Raw genomic sequence first — 12107 nt, 5'->3', positions numbered from 1 at the left:
GTCTATAAACATAGCGGGCACACAGATGCGCACACACACACACACACACACACACACACACCTTATCTTGCTACTTCTCTACCTGAATTATGTATCAGAACAATTATGAGTGATAATATAGTGGCTGTCACAGAATGTACAGTAACTGTTGACAAATCTTTGAAATATTATGGAATATTTTTCTTTCTTGGCCAATTTAGGTCCAACAATTGTTTGATTTCTGAGCCTTAGCCTTTTCATATTTCAGCTGGAATAAGTCAGCCTCAAGAGCTTTTTGAGAAAGTATTTACTGTTTTGAAATCACAAGCCTACTGGACAGTTTGTTGCTCTTACCAACCAGTTCTGCAGCACTTACACTGGACCATTCCTGGTGTACCTCACATTTAGAAGGCAATCTGCCTTCATCCCTTATGACCCACATCTTCATCAATCTTCAACCCATGGAGCTTTACTCCCAGTTACAGTCTCTACCAATATCCTCTTATTCTGAACTTACACACTTTCAGACATTTCTATAGATATAGTATTTATGGTTTCCCTGACTTGATGTTTTTCAAACTGTGGATCACAGATCACGTGCTTCAAAGTGACCTACCTGAGTGCTTATCAAAAATACAACTTTTCTGGAACCCACCCACGAACCATTGAATAAGATTCTCTGTGATGAATTTCAGGAATTTGCATTTTCACAAGTTTGCCAGGTGATTTTGGTGTACACCAACATTAGGCAGCATAACTCAGCTAGTTGCAAATTCCTTTAGGGCAGCAAATCTTAGAATTCTTACATTATAGAGCAGAGGTTGCAAACAGGTGGTCTACAGATATCTTGGCCAGAGAGTTAGACCTTTTATTTTGGAAGGTGTTAACATTTATCTTTATAATTTATTATCAGAAGATTTTTCTGGAAACTATCAGTTTCTGGCTTCTCTAAAGTAATTGAAAGAGCTAATAACAAGGTGCTTTTGTTCTTATATGGCCGCTGTACCTGTCAGACAAACGGACACATGCTCTCCCCTGGTTCCTGCCTACCTCATGCCCAGCAGGCACCTGCACTCACCTCAGCCTGGTTCCAGAAAGCCTGTCAGTTTACCACCCCTACTACATGGTGTAAATAGCTTTCATCATCAGAAAAATAATTTTCTAAGTTGCTGGCCTTGATCTTTTAGGTCTTTGTTCTACCCATCATTGGCTCTGTGGGTCTCAGAGTGTTAGTTGAACACTTTCCCTATATGAATTGTGATTTATTTATTTATTTATTTATTTTTTGCATAAAGGATAAAAAGGAGCCGTACTCATCCCTCACTAGTTAATTTCCAAACTCCACCTGCATTTTGCATGCAAGCTCATGCTATGCCCTTTGCTTTCTGAGAAGATGAAGTGGATGTCTTCTTAGGTTGCTCCATTAACTTCCCACTGACTTCTCAAGAGTTTCTCAGCATTGCTTCTTCACCTCTTTTTTCATAAGAACAGCCTTTAGAATGTTTTAATCATTAATGTGATTATAGGTGTAATCATTTTTTTAACTCTAGCTTTTATTAAAAACCAGTTTTGAATGTTCTTGATAATGTAGTCTTTCTACCTAATCAGTAATCAGTGCTTCTCAACTCTCATTCGTCAAACATATCTAGCATCTCCCAAGCACAAATATGTACATAAGATAATGAAAACTAGTGGTAGTTTCCATTTTTTTTAATGTTATATGAAGCAGACCGTGTCAAAATCGTTTTTTAAACTTTTCATGGAAAATGTTAGGAAAATTCTCTGTACAAAGTAGAGAGAATAGTAGCATAATGAACTGATGGCTAATCTTTGTTCATCTCCACCACCCTGCTAATTCCTCCACCTCAAGATTATTTAAGTCAAGTTCAATAATAGAAATATTTTAAATGTCATGTAATAATTGCTTAAAATTATCAAAGATCTAGTAATTTTGCTATTTGCCCTCTTGTCTCATAATTTTGCTATCAGTTTGGTCTCTTAAGTCTCTTTTAATTTGTAAGTTCTGCTCCTCTCTCCCTCCCCCTCTTCTCACTCCTCTTTCCTCCTTTCTCAATTTATTTGTTGAAGAAGCCTGTAGTTCCCACAGAGCCCTCCTCAGGGTACCCAACCTTGGTCTCTGTATACCATTTGCCACTATAAGAAATCAGGATTCCTTATAGAAGTGGCTGATTCCAAGTCTGGATTAGGAAAAGTACAAGATTATCCAGGAGCATCTGGTGATAACCAGAAAGAACGGAAACTATGAAAGGCCACAGAGTTTGTATTAACAGGACTCAGGAGCCAAACTGAAGAGTCTTCTACTGGTTAAAGATGGGATAACTAGAGGATAAATAAGAAAAAACCACTAAGGGATTGAAGCATCAAATAAGTGTAAGTCCATGCATTCATAATAATGGTCTAAATGCATCAGAAATCCTAGCCTTTGGAGGATGCTGGGGAACCAATGCATTATTTTGAAAACTGATTAATAAAGAAGGAAAAAATTAGTTACCCTATCTTTCCTCTATGAACTATGTCTCAGGGTAACCAAACAGCTGATGAAGTAAGTTATTCTTAGGCTAAGGAAGGTGTAATAGAATTAGAATATCATTATTATTTTGTAACCCTTAATGAAATATCTAGGCAGTGATCATGAAGGGTTAACATCAGGAGAGACATCTGACATTTGGAAGTCATATCACCCCCTGAAGTTGTCTTGCAAAGAAAATGAAGACCCTTTGATTGGCTTTTAAAGATACTAGTGCTTTAGTTATAGATGTCTTAGTGCCATCTTTTTTTCTCTGACCTAGGAGAAAAAGGTAAAATATTAGGATTATGAGGAAAATGTAAATCGGATTTTTATTAGTGAGGCAAGAACTCTCAAATAGACAACAAAAACTTTAAAATAATCAAGTTAAAAGGCACAGCTAAAGGAAAATGTGGCTGCAGGGAATATTTAAGGCAGAACCAAATTGAAACCTTCCTAGTGAAAGTCAAGGCCTCTCAATTAGACAACACAAACAATTTAAAACTTAAAATGACCATTCTTGTTAAAGTTCATAAATAAAGAAAAGGGGGATGCAGGGAATGTTTAAGACATGACTTTGTCAAGGCTGCTTGTGGCTCAAACAATTAAGTCACTTAAACTCTTGGCTTCTGTTTCCTCATCTGTGAAATGGGAGCAATAACATCTACCTCGTAGTATTGTATAGAGATTAAATGAGGTAATGCAGTAAAGCACAGGTAAGTGCTCAGCAAGTGTTATCTACAATAAAATTTACTAATATTATCCTTATTAATATGCCACAACTCTCATCGTTGTTCTGTACTTTCAGAAAATAGAGCCACAAAAAAACACATAACTCAGAAATGCCTTGGAATCTAGTCTAATGAGCAAGGCAAAGTAAGCTTACAAAACAGTGTTTGTTTACATAGGCATTGACAATTTCACATCAGTCTGCTCAATAATGTCTATGTAGCTCTTTTCTTGAAATCTTCCAGCCTGAAAGTATTTTTAAATCTAATATATTTATGCTATTATATTTTTTTCTGTAGATTACTGTGAATAGTATTGACATCTTTTTTTTATTTATTTATTTTTATTTTTTTTATTATTTTATTTTTTTCTTACATTTTTTTTTTTTACAAATTTAATCAGTTATACATGTACGTATGTTCCCATATCCCCTCCCTTTTGCGTCTCCCTCCCACCCTCCCTATCCCCCCCCTCCAGGCGGTCACAAAGCACCGAGCTGATCTCCCTGTGCTATGCGGCTGCTTCCCACTAGCTATCTACCTTACGTTTGGTAGTGTATATATGTCCATGCCGCTCTTTCACTTTGTCACAGCTTACCCTTCCCCCACCCCATATCCTCAAGTCCATTCTCTAGTAGGTCTGTTCTTTATTCCTGTCTTACTCCTAGGTTCTTCATGACATTTTTTTCTTAAATTCCATATATATGTGTCAGCATACAGTATTTGTCTTTCTCTTTCTGACTTACTTCACTCTGTATGACAGACTCTAGGTCCATCAACCTCATTACAAATAGCTCAATTTCATTTCTTTTTATGGCTGAGTAATATTCCATTGTATATATGTGCCACATCTTCTTTACCCATTCATCCGATGATGGACACTTAGGTTGTTTCTATCTCCGGGCTATTGTAAATAGAGCTGCAATGAACATTTTGGTACATGTCTCTTTTTGAATTATGGTTTTCTCAGGGTATATGCCCAGTAGTGGGATTGCTGGGTCATATGGTAGTTCTATTTGTAGTTTTTTAAGGAACCTCCATACCGTTCTCCATAGCGGCTGTACCAATTCACATTCCCACCAGCAGTGCAAGAGTGTTCCCTTTTTTCCACACCCTCTCCAGCATTTATTGTTTCTAGATTTTTTGATGATGGCCATTCTGACTGGTGTGAGATGATATCTCATTGGAGTTTTGATTTGCATTTCTCTAATGAGTAAAGATGTTGAGCATCCTTTCATGTGTTTGTTGGCAGTCTGTATATCTTCTGTGGAGAAATGTCTATTTAGGTCTTCTGCCCATTTTTGGATTGGGTTGTTTGTTTTTTTGTTATTGAGCTGCATGAGCTGCTTATAAATTTTGGAGATTAATCCTTTGTCAGTTGCTTCATTTGCAAATATTTTCTCCCATTCTGAGGGTTGTCTTTTGGTCTTGTTTATGGTTTCCTTTGCTGTGCAAAAGCTTTTAAGTTTCATTAGGTCCCATGTGTTTATTTTTGTCTTTATTTCCATTTCTCTAGGAGGTGGGTCAAAAAGGATCTTGCTGTGATTTATGTCATAGAGTGTTCTGCCTATGTTTTCCTCTAAGAGTTTGATAGTTTCTGGCCTTACATTTAGCTCTTTAATCCATTTTGAGCTTATTTTTGTGTATGGTGTTAGGGAGTGATCTAATCTCATACTTTTACATGTCCCTATCCAGTTTTCCCAGCACCACTTATTGAAGAGACTGTCCTTTCTCCACTGTACATTCCTGCCTCCTTTATCAAAGATAAGATGACCATATGTCCGTGGGTTTATCTCTGGGCTTTCTATCCTGTTCCATTGATCTATCTTTCTGTTTTTGTGCCAGTACCATACTGTCTTGATTACTGTAGCTTTGTAGTATAGTCTGAAGTCAGGGAGCCTGATTCCTCCAGCTCCATTTTTCGTTCTCAAGATTGCTTTGGCTATTCAGGGTCTTTTGTATTTCCATACAAATTGTGAACTTTTTTGTTCTAGTTCTGTGAAAAATGCCAGTGGTAGTTTGATAGGGATTGCATTGAATCTGTAGATTGCTTTGGGTAGTAGAGTCATTTTCACAATATTGATTCTTCCAATACAAGAACATGGTACATCTCTCCATCTATTTGTATCATCTTTAATTTCTTTCATCAGTGTCTTATAATTTTCTGCATACAGGTCTTTTGTCTCCATAGGTTGGTTTATTCCTAGATATTTTATTCTTTTTGTTGCAATGGTAAATGGGAGTGTTTCCTTGATTTCACTTTCAGATATTTTATCATTAGTATATAGGAATGACACAGATTTCTGTGCAATAATTTTGTATCCTGCAACTTTACCAAATTCATTGATTAGCTCTATTAGTTTTCTGGTAGCATCTTTAGGATTCTCTATGTATAGTATCATGTCATCTGCAAACAGTGACAGCTTTACTTCTTCTTTTCCGATTTGGATTCCTCTTATTTCCTTTTCTTCTCTGATTGCTGTGGCTAAAACTTCCAAAACTATGTTGAATAAGAGTGGTGAGAGTGGGCAACCTTGTCTTGTTCCTGATCTTAGTGGAAATGGTTTCAGTTTTTCACCATTGAGGACAATGCTGGCTGTGGGTTTGTCATATATGGCCTTTATTATGTTGAGGAAAGTTCCCTCTATGCCTACTTTCTGCAGGGTTTTTATCATAAATGGGTGTTGAATTTTGTCGAAAGCTTTCTCTGCATCTATTGAGATGATCATATGGTTTTTCTCCTTCAGTTTGTTAATATGGTGTATCACGTTGATTGATTTGCATATATTGAAGAATCCTTGCATTCCTGGAATAAACCCCACTTGATCATGGTGTATGATCCTTTTAATGTGCTGTTGGATTCTGTTTGCTAGTATTTTGTTGAGGATTTTTGCATCTATGTTCATCAGTGATATTGGCCTGTAGTTTTCTTTCTTTGTGACATCCTTGTCTGGTTTTGGTATCAAGGTGATGGTGGCCTCGTAGAATGAGTTTGGGAGTGTTCCTCCCTCTGCTATATTTTGGAAGAGTTTGAGAAGGATGGGTGTTAGCTCTTCTCTAAATGCTTGATAGAATTCGCCTGTGAAGCCATCTGGTCCTGGGCTTTTGTTTGTTGGAAGATTTTTTATCACAGTTTCAATTTCAGTGCTTCTGATTGGTCTGTTCGTATTTTCTGTTTCTTCCTGATTCAGTCTTGGCAGGTTGTGCATTTCTAAGAATTTGTCCATTTCTTCCAGGTTGTCCATTTTATTGGCATAGAGTTGCTTATAGTAATCTCTCATGATCTTTTGTATTTCTGCAGTGTCAGTTGTTACTTCTCCTTTTTCATTTCTAATTCTATTGATTTGAGTCTTCTCCCTTTTTTTCTTGATGAATCTGGCTAATGGTTTATCAATTGTGTTTATCTTCTCAAAGAACCAGCTTTTAGTTTTATTGATCTTTGCTATCGTTTCCTTCATTTCTTTTTCATTTATTTCTGATCTGATTTTTATGATTTCTTTCCTTCTGCTAACTTTGGGATGTTTTTGTTCTTCTTTCTCTAATTGCTTTAGGTGCAAGCTTAGGTTGTTTATTCGAGATGTTTCCTGTTTCTTAAGGTGGGATTGTATTGCTATAAACTTCCCTCTTAGAACTGCTTTTGCTGCATCCCATAGGTTTTGGGTTGTCGTGTCTCCATTGTCATTTGTTTCTAGGTATTTTTTAATTTCCTCTTTGATTTCTTCAGTGGTCACTTCGTTATTAAGTAGTGTATTGTTTAGCCTCCATGTGTTTGTATTTTTTACATATCTTTTCCTGTAATTGATATCTAGTCTCATATCATTTTGGTCAGAAAAGATACTTGATACAATTTCAATTTTCTTAAATTTACCAAGGCTTCATTTGTGACCCAAGATATGGTCTATCCTGGAGAATGTTCCATGAGCACTTGAGAAAAATGTGTATTCTGTTGTTTTTGGATGGAATGTCCTATAAATATCAATTAAGTCCATCTTGTTTAATGTATCATTTAAAGCTTGTGTTTCCTTATTTATTTTCATTTTGGATGATCTGTCCATTGGTGAAAGTGGGGTGTTAAAGTCCCCTACTATGAGTGTGTTACTGTCGATTTCTCCTTTTATGGCTGTTAGTATTTGCCTTATGTATTGAGGTGCTCCTATGTTTGGTGCATAAATATTTACAATTGTTATATCTTCTTCTTGGATCGATCCCTTGATCATTATGTAGTGTCCTTCTTTGTCTCTTCTAGTAGTCTTTATTTTAAAGTCTAATTTGTCTGTTATGAGAATTGCTACTCCAGCTTTCTTTTGGTTTCCATTTGCATGGAATATCTTTTTCCATCCCCTTACTTTCAGTCTGTATATGTCTCTAGGTTTGAAGTGGGTCTCTTGTAGACAGCATATATATGGGTCTTGTTTTTGTATCCATTCAGCCAATCTGTGTCTTTTGGTGGGAGCATTTAGTCCATTGACATTTAAGGTAATTATCGATATGTATGTTCCTATTCCCATTTTCTTAATTGTTTTGGGTTCATTATTGTAGGTCTTTTCCTTCTGTTGTGTTTCTTGCCTAGAGAAGTTCCTTTAGCATTTGTTGTAAAGCTGGTTTGGTGGTGCTGAACTCTCTCAGCTTTTGCTTGTCTGTAAACGTTTTAATTTCTCCATCAAATCTGAATGAGATCCTTGCTGGGTAGAGTAATCTTGGTTGCAGGTTTTTCTCCTTCATCACTTTAATTATGTCCTGCCACTCCCTTCTGGCTTGTAGAGTTTCTGCTGAGAGATCAGCTGTTATCTTGATGGGGATTCCCTTGTGTGTTATTTGTTGTTTTTGCCTTGCTGCTTTTAATATGATTTCTTTGTGTTTAATTTTTGACAGTTTGATTAATATGTGTCTTGGCGTATTTCTCCTTGGATTTATTCTGTAAGGGACTCTCTGTGCCTCCTGGACTTGATTAACTATTTCCTTTCCCATATTAGGGAAGTTTTCAACTATAATCTCTTCAAATATTTTCTCAGTCCCTTTCTTTTTCTCTTCTTCTTCTGGAACCCCTATAATTCGAATGTTGGTGTGTTTAATGTTGTCCCAGAGGTCTCTGAGACTGTCCTCTGTTCTTTTCATTCTTTTTTCTTTATTTTACTCTGCAGCAGTTATTTCCACTATTTTATCTTCCACCTCACTTATCCGTTCTTCTGCCTCAGTTATTCTGCTATTGATCCCATCTAGAGTATTTTTCATTTCATTTATTGTGTTTTTAATCGATGCTTGATTCATCTTTAGTTCTTCTAGGTCCTTGTTAACTGTTTCTTTCATTTTGTCTATTCTATTTCCAAGATTATGGATCTTGGAAATAGAATCTTGGATCATCTTTACCATCATTATTCTGAATTCTTTTTCAGGTAGACTGCCTATTACCTCTTCATTTGTTAGGTCTGGTGGGTTTTTATCTTGCTCCTTCTCCTGCTGTGTGTTTTTCTGTCTTCTCATTTTCTTATGTTACTGTGTTTGGGGTCTCCTTTTTGCAGGCTGCAGGTTCGTAGTTCCCATTGTTTTTGGTGTCTGTCCCCAGTGGCTAAGGTTGGTTTAGTGGGTTGTGTAGGCTTCCTGGTGGAGGGGACTAGTGCCTGTGTTCTGGTGGATGAGGCTGGATCTTGTCTTTCTGGTGGGCAGGTCCACGTGTGGTGGTGTGTTTTGGGGTGTCTGCGGACTTTTTATGGTTTTAGGCCACCTCTCTGCTAATGGGTGGCGTTGTGTTCCTGTCTTGCTAATTGTTTGGCATAGGGTGTCCTGCACTGTAGCTTGCTGGTCGTTGAGTGAAGCTGGGTGCTGGTGTTGAGATGGAGATCTCTGGAAGATTTTCGCCGTTTGATATTATGTGGAGCTGGGAGGTCTCTTGTGGACCAGTGTCCTGAAGTTGGCTCTCCCACCTCAGAGGCACAGCACTGACTCCTGGCTCCTCAATTTGCGATGATTTGTTGTCTATTCATGTGTTCCACAGATGCAGGGTACATCAAGTTGATTGTGGAGCTGTAATCCGCTGCTTCTGAGGCTGCTGGGAGAGGTTTCCCTTTCTCTTCTTTGTTCTCACAGCTCCTGGGTCTCAGCTTTGGATTTGGCCCCGCCTCTGCGTGTAGGTCGCCGGAGGGCGTCTGTTCTTCGCTCAGACAGGACAGGGTTAAAGGAGCAGCCTCTTCGGGGACTCTGGCTCACTCAGGCCGGGCGGGAGGGAGGGGCACGGAGTGCGGGAAGAGCCTGCAGTGTCAGAGGTCGGCGTGACGTTGCACCAGCCCGTGGCGCGCCGTGCGTTCTCCCAGGGAAGCCACCCCTGGATCCCGGGACCCCGGCAGTGGCGGGCTGCACAGGCTCCCGGAAGGGCGGTGTGGACAGTGACCTGCGCTCGCACACAGGCTTCTTGGCGGCGGCAGCAGCAGCCCCAGCGTCCCACGCCCGTCACTGGGCTCCGTGCTTTCAGTCGCGACTCGCGCCCGTCTGTGGAGCCCCTTTAAGCAGCGCTCTTAATCCCCTCTCCTCGCGCACCAGGAAACCAAGAGGGAAGAAAAAGTCTCCTGCCTCTTCGGCAGCTCCAGAGTTTTCCCGGACTCCCTCCCGGCTAGCTGTGGCACATTAGCCCCCTTCAGGCTGAGTTCTCTCCGCCAGCCCCAGTCCTCTCCCTGCGCTCTGACCGAAGCCCGAGCCTCAGCTTCCAGCGCCTCCCGCCCGGGCGGGCGAGCAGACAAGCCTCTCGGGCTGGTGAGTGCCGCTCGGAACCGATCCTCTCTGTGCGGGGATCTCTCCGCTTTGCCCTACCCAGGTACGTGGGGAGTTTCTTGCCTTTTGGGAGGTCTGGGGTCTTCTGCCAGCGTTCAGTAGGTGTTCTGTAGGAGTTGTTCCACGTGTAGCTGTATTTCTGGTGTATCCGTGGGGAGGAAGGTGATCTCCGCGTCTTACTCTTCCGCCATCTTACCCAGAAGTCTGCTATTATTTTATTAAAAGTACGTTTTTCTTAGAAATCCCTCAATCAAGCAATTAAATTACGAGCATTTATCTACACAGTGGCTGCTGATTCTTGGGGAATGAACTGTCTGTGAGACTTTCCTTCCCAGAGAAGTACCATACCAAGTGTCTACCAGTGGATGTAATGCACAAGAACAAAACATCAGAAGCAGGCCAGGCCTAGATCCAGAACGCTAAATGTCACAGTTGTGAGTCTGCTTTATAATTTTATAACAGTCTAACCCCAGATGTTTACTAGAAAAATGTCTAATTAAAAATTACTATAAGAGAATGGACTTGAGGACACGGGGAAAGGGAAGGGTAAGCTGGGACGAAGTGAGAGAGTAGCATGGACATATACACACTACCAAATGTAAAATAGCTAGCTAGTGGGAAGCAGCTGCATTGCACGGGGAGATCAGCTCGGTGCTTTGTGACCACCTGGAGGGGTGGGATAGGGAGGGTGGGAAGGAGGGAGATGCAAGAGGGAGGGAATATGGGGATATCTATGTACATATAGCCAGTTCATTTTGTTATACAGCAGCAACTAACACAACATTGTAAAGCAATTGTACTCCAATAAAGATGTTTAAAAAAATTTTTTTAATGCAGCCTGTGTTATTAAGCTATGTTACTGAATAAAAATTACTCCATAATTTTTCTCAAAGAAAAAAAAATGCTATAGACTCTTCCAGTTACAAAGCTGATTTTCTTCTTCACCCCCTAAACCATAGCAGAGGGTTAAAACTACTTAGGTGCATCCTCTTTTCTTCTTGCATCCTGGGAACACAAACACAGACACTCATCATCATCATTGTTATCATTGTCATTAGATGCCTCTGTTACATCAGATAGTAAAAATATGAAAATAAATTTAAATGAATGCACATTAAGTCTGTAATGTAGTGATGGAAAAAATATTTTGATGTGAAGGGGAGGTACCAATATATTGTGATTTTCTGCATTGTCCTTTTTTTTTTTTTTTTAACTCCACTGAAGTAACTTCAGTAACTTCAGTGGTGAAGTAACTTTCAATCTTGATTTTAAAGCCTTGTTGGGTTTTTATTTAAGAATGTTGCTTAAAATGCTTTATTCCAGTAGTGATTGGCTTTTGAACTGAGTCTTCCTGAAGCAGGTTAGAAAAGTCTAGGGTGAATAAACCCTTGTTTAAAGCCATTTTAGCTGCAACAGTGTTTATCGTATACAGATGTCAAGTCTGATGCACAGGAGCAGGGCTAGGTGTCACTAACAGAATAAAGGTAAGAAAGCGAAGAGACCAGCTTTGGCAAAGGGAAAAAGAAGACTCAGGCACTGCAGGCAATGTATCACCTGTCTTACCACCTCCCCAGTTAAGGGGACTCAGCAAGAGAACCGAAAGCAGGAGACGTCAGAGTAATGGCAGATCTTCCTCCAAGACAATGAGCTAGAAAAGAAAGTGAAGACCTTAAGCAGGGTAATAAAGTATTTCAAAAGTAGAGGAAGGGACATATGATGATAAAAAGGACAGTCCTGGGAGAAATTTAGACCCCAGATATGATTTCAAGGCAAGTTAAAAACAAGCAAATGCAAGAATTTTTTTTTAATTTAAAAGTTAAATCATGTATTGATTAAATTAATTTGTGAATAATTACATATTGATATTTATGAAAAAGATCTCAAATTGTATTAAAGCTGAGTATTTAATTCTTTGAATTTTATGTACAGTTTCACTTTCCTCTTAATTTTCCCTCTTTGTAACATATACTCTCCTGTAGTAACACTGGTTTAGTTGTTTTACTGAAAAACTCTATTTTTGAAGACTAAGGTCATTAAAGAGAAAAGGATTTTCTTCTCTTTATATGTTATCCACACTCCCAGGGACCCTGACTATTTAGAGCATGAATCTA

At 39.1% G+C, this 12107-nt stretch overlaps 1 protein-coding gene across 7 annotated transcripts in view; it reads left to right on the top strand.

Moving 5' to 3' along the window:
• Window positions 1-12107, top strand: part of CAMK2D (calcium/calmodulin dependent protein kinase II delta) — a 292607-nt gene that overhangs the window by 228221 nt on the left and 52279 nt on the right. The window lies entirely within an intron of this gene.

The sequence above is a fragment of the Mesoplodon densirostris genome, chromosome 1, assembly GCF_025265405.1.
Source record: "Mesoplodon densirostris isolate mMesDen1 chromosome 1, mMesDen1 primary haplotype, whole genome shotgun sequence".
In the NCBI taxonomy this organism is placed as follows: domain Eukaryota; kingdom Metazoa; phylum Chordata; class Mammalia; order Artiodactyla; family Ziphiidae; genus Mesoplodon; species Mesoplodon densirostris.
The sequence above is the reverse complement of the archived record's forward strand: the minus strand, read 5'-3'. Positions and strand labels throughout refer to the sequence as shown.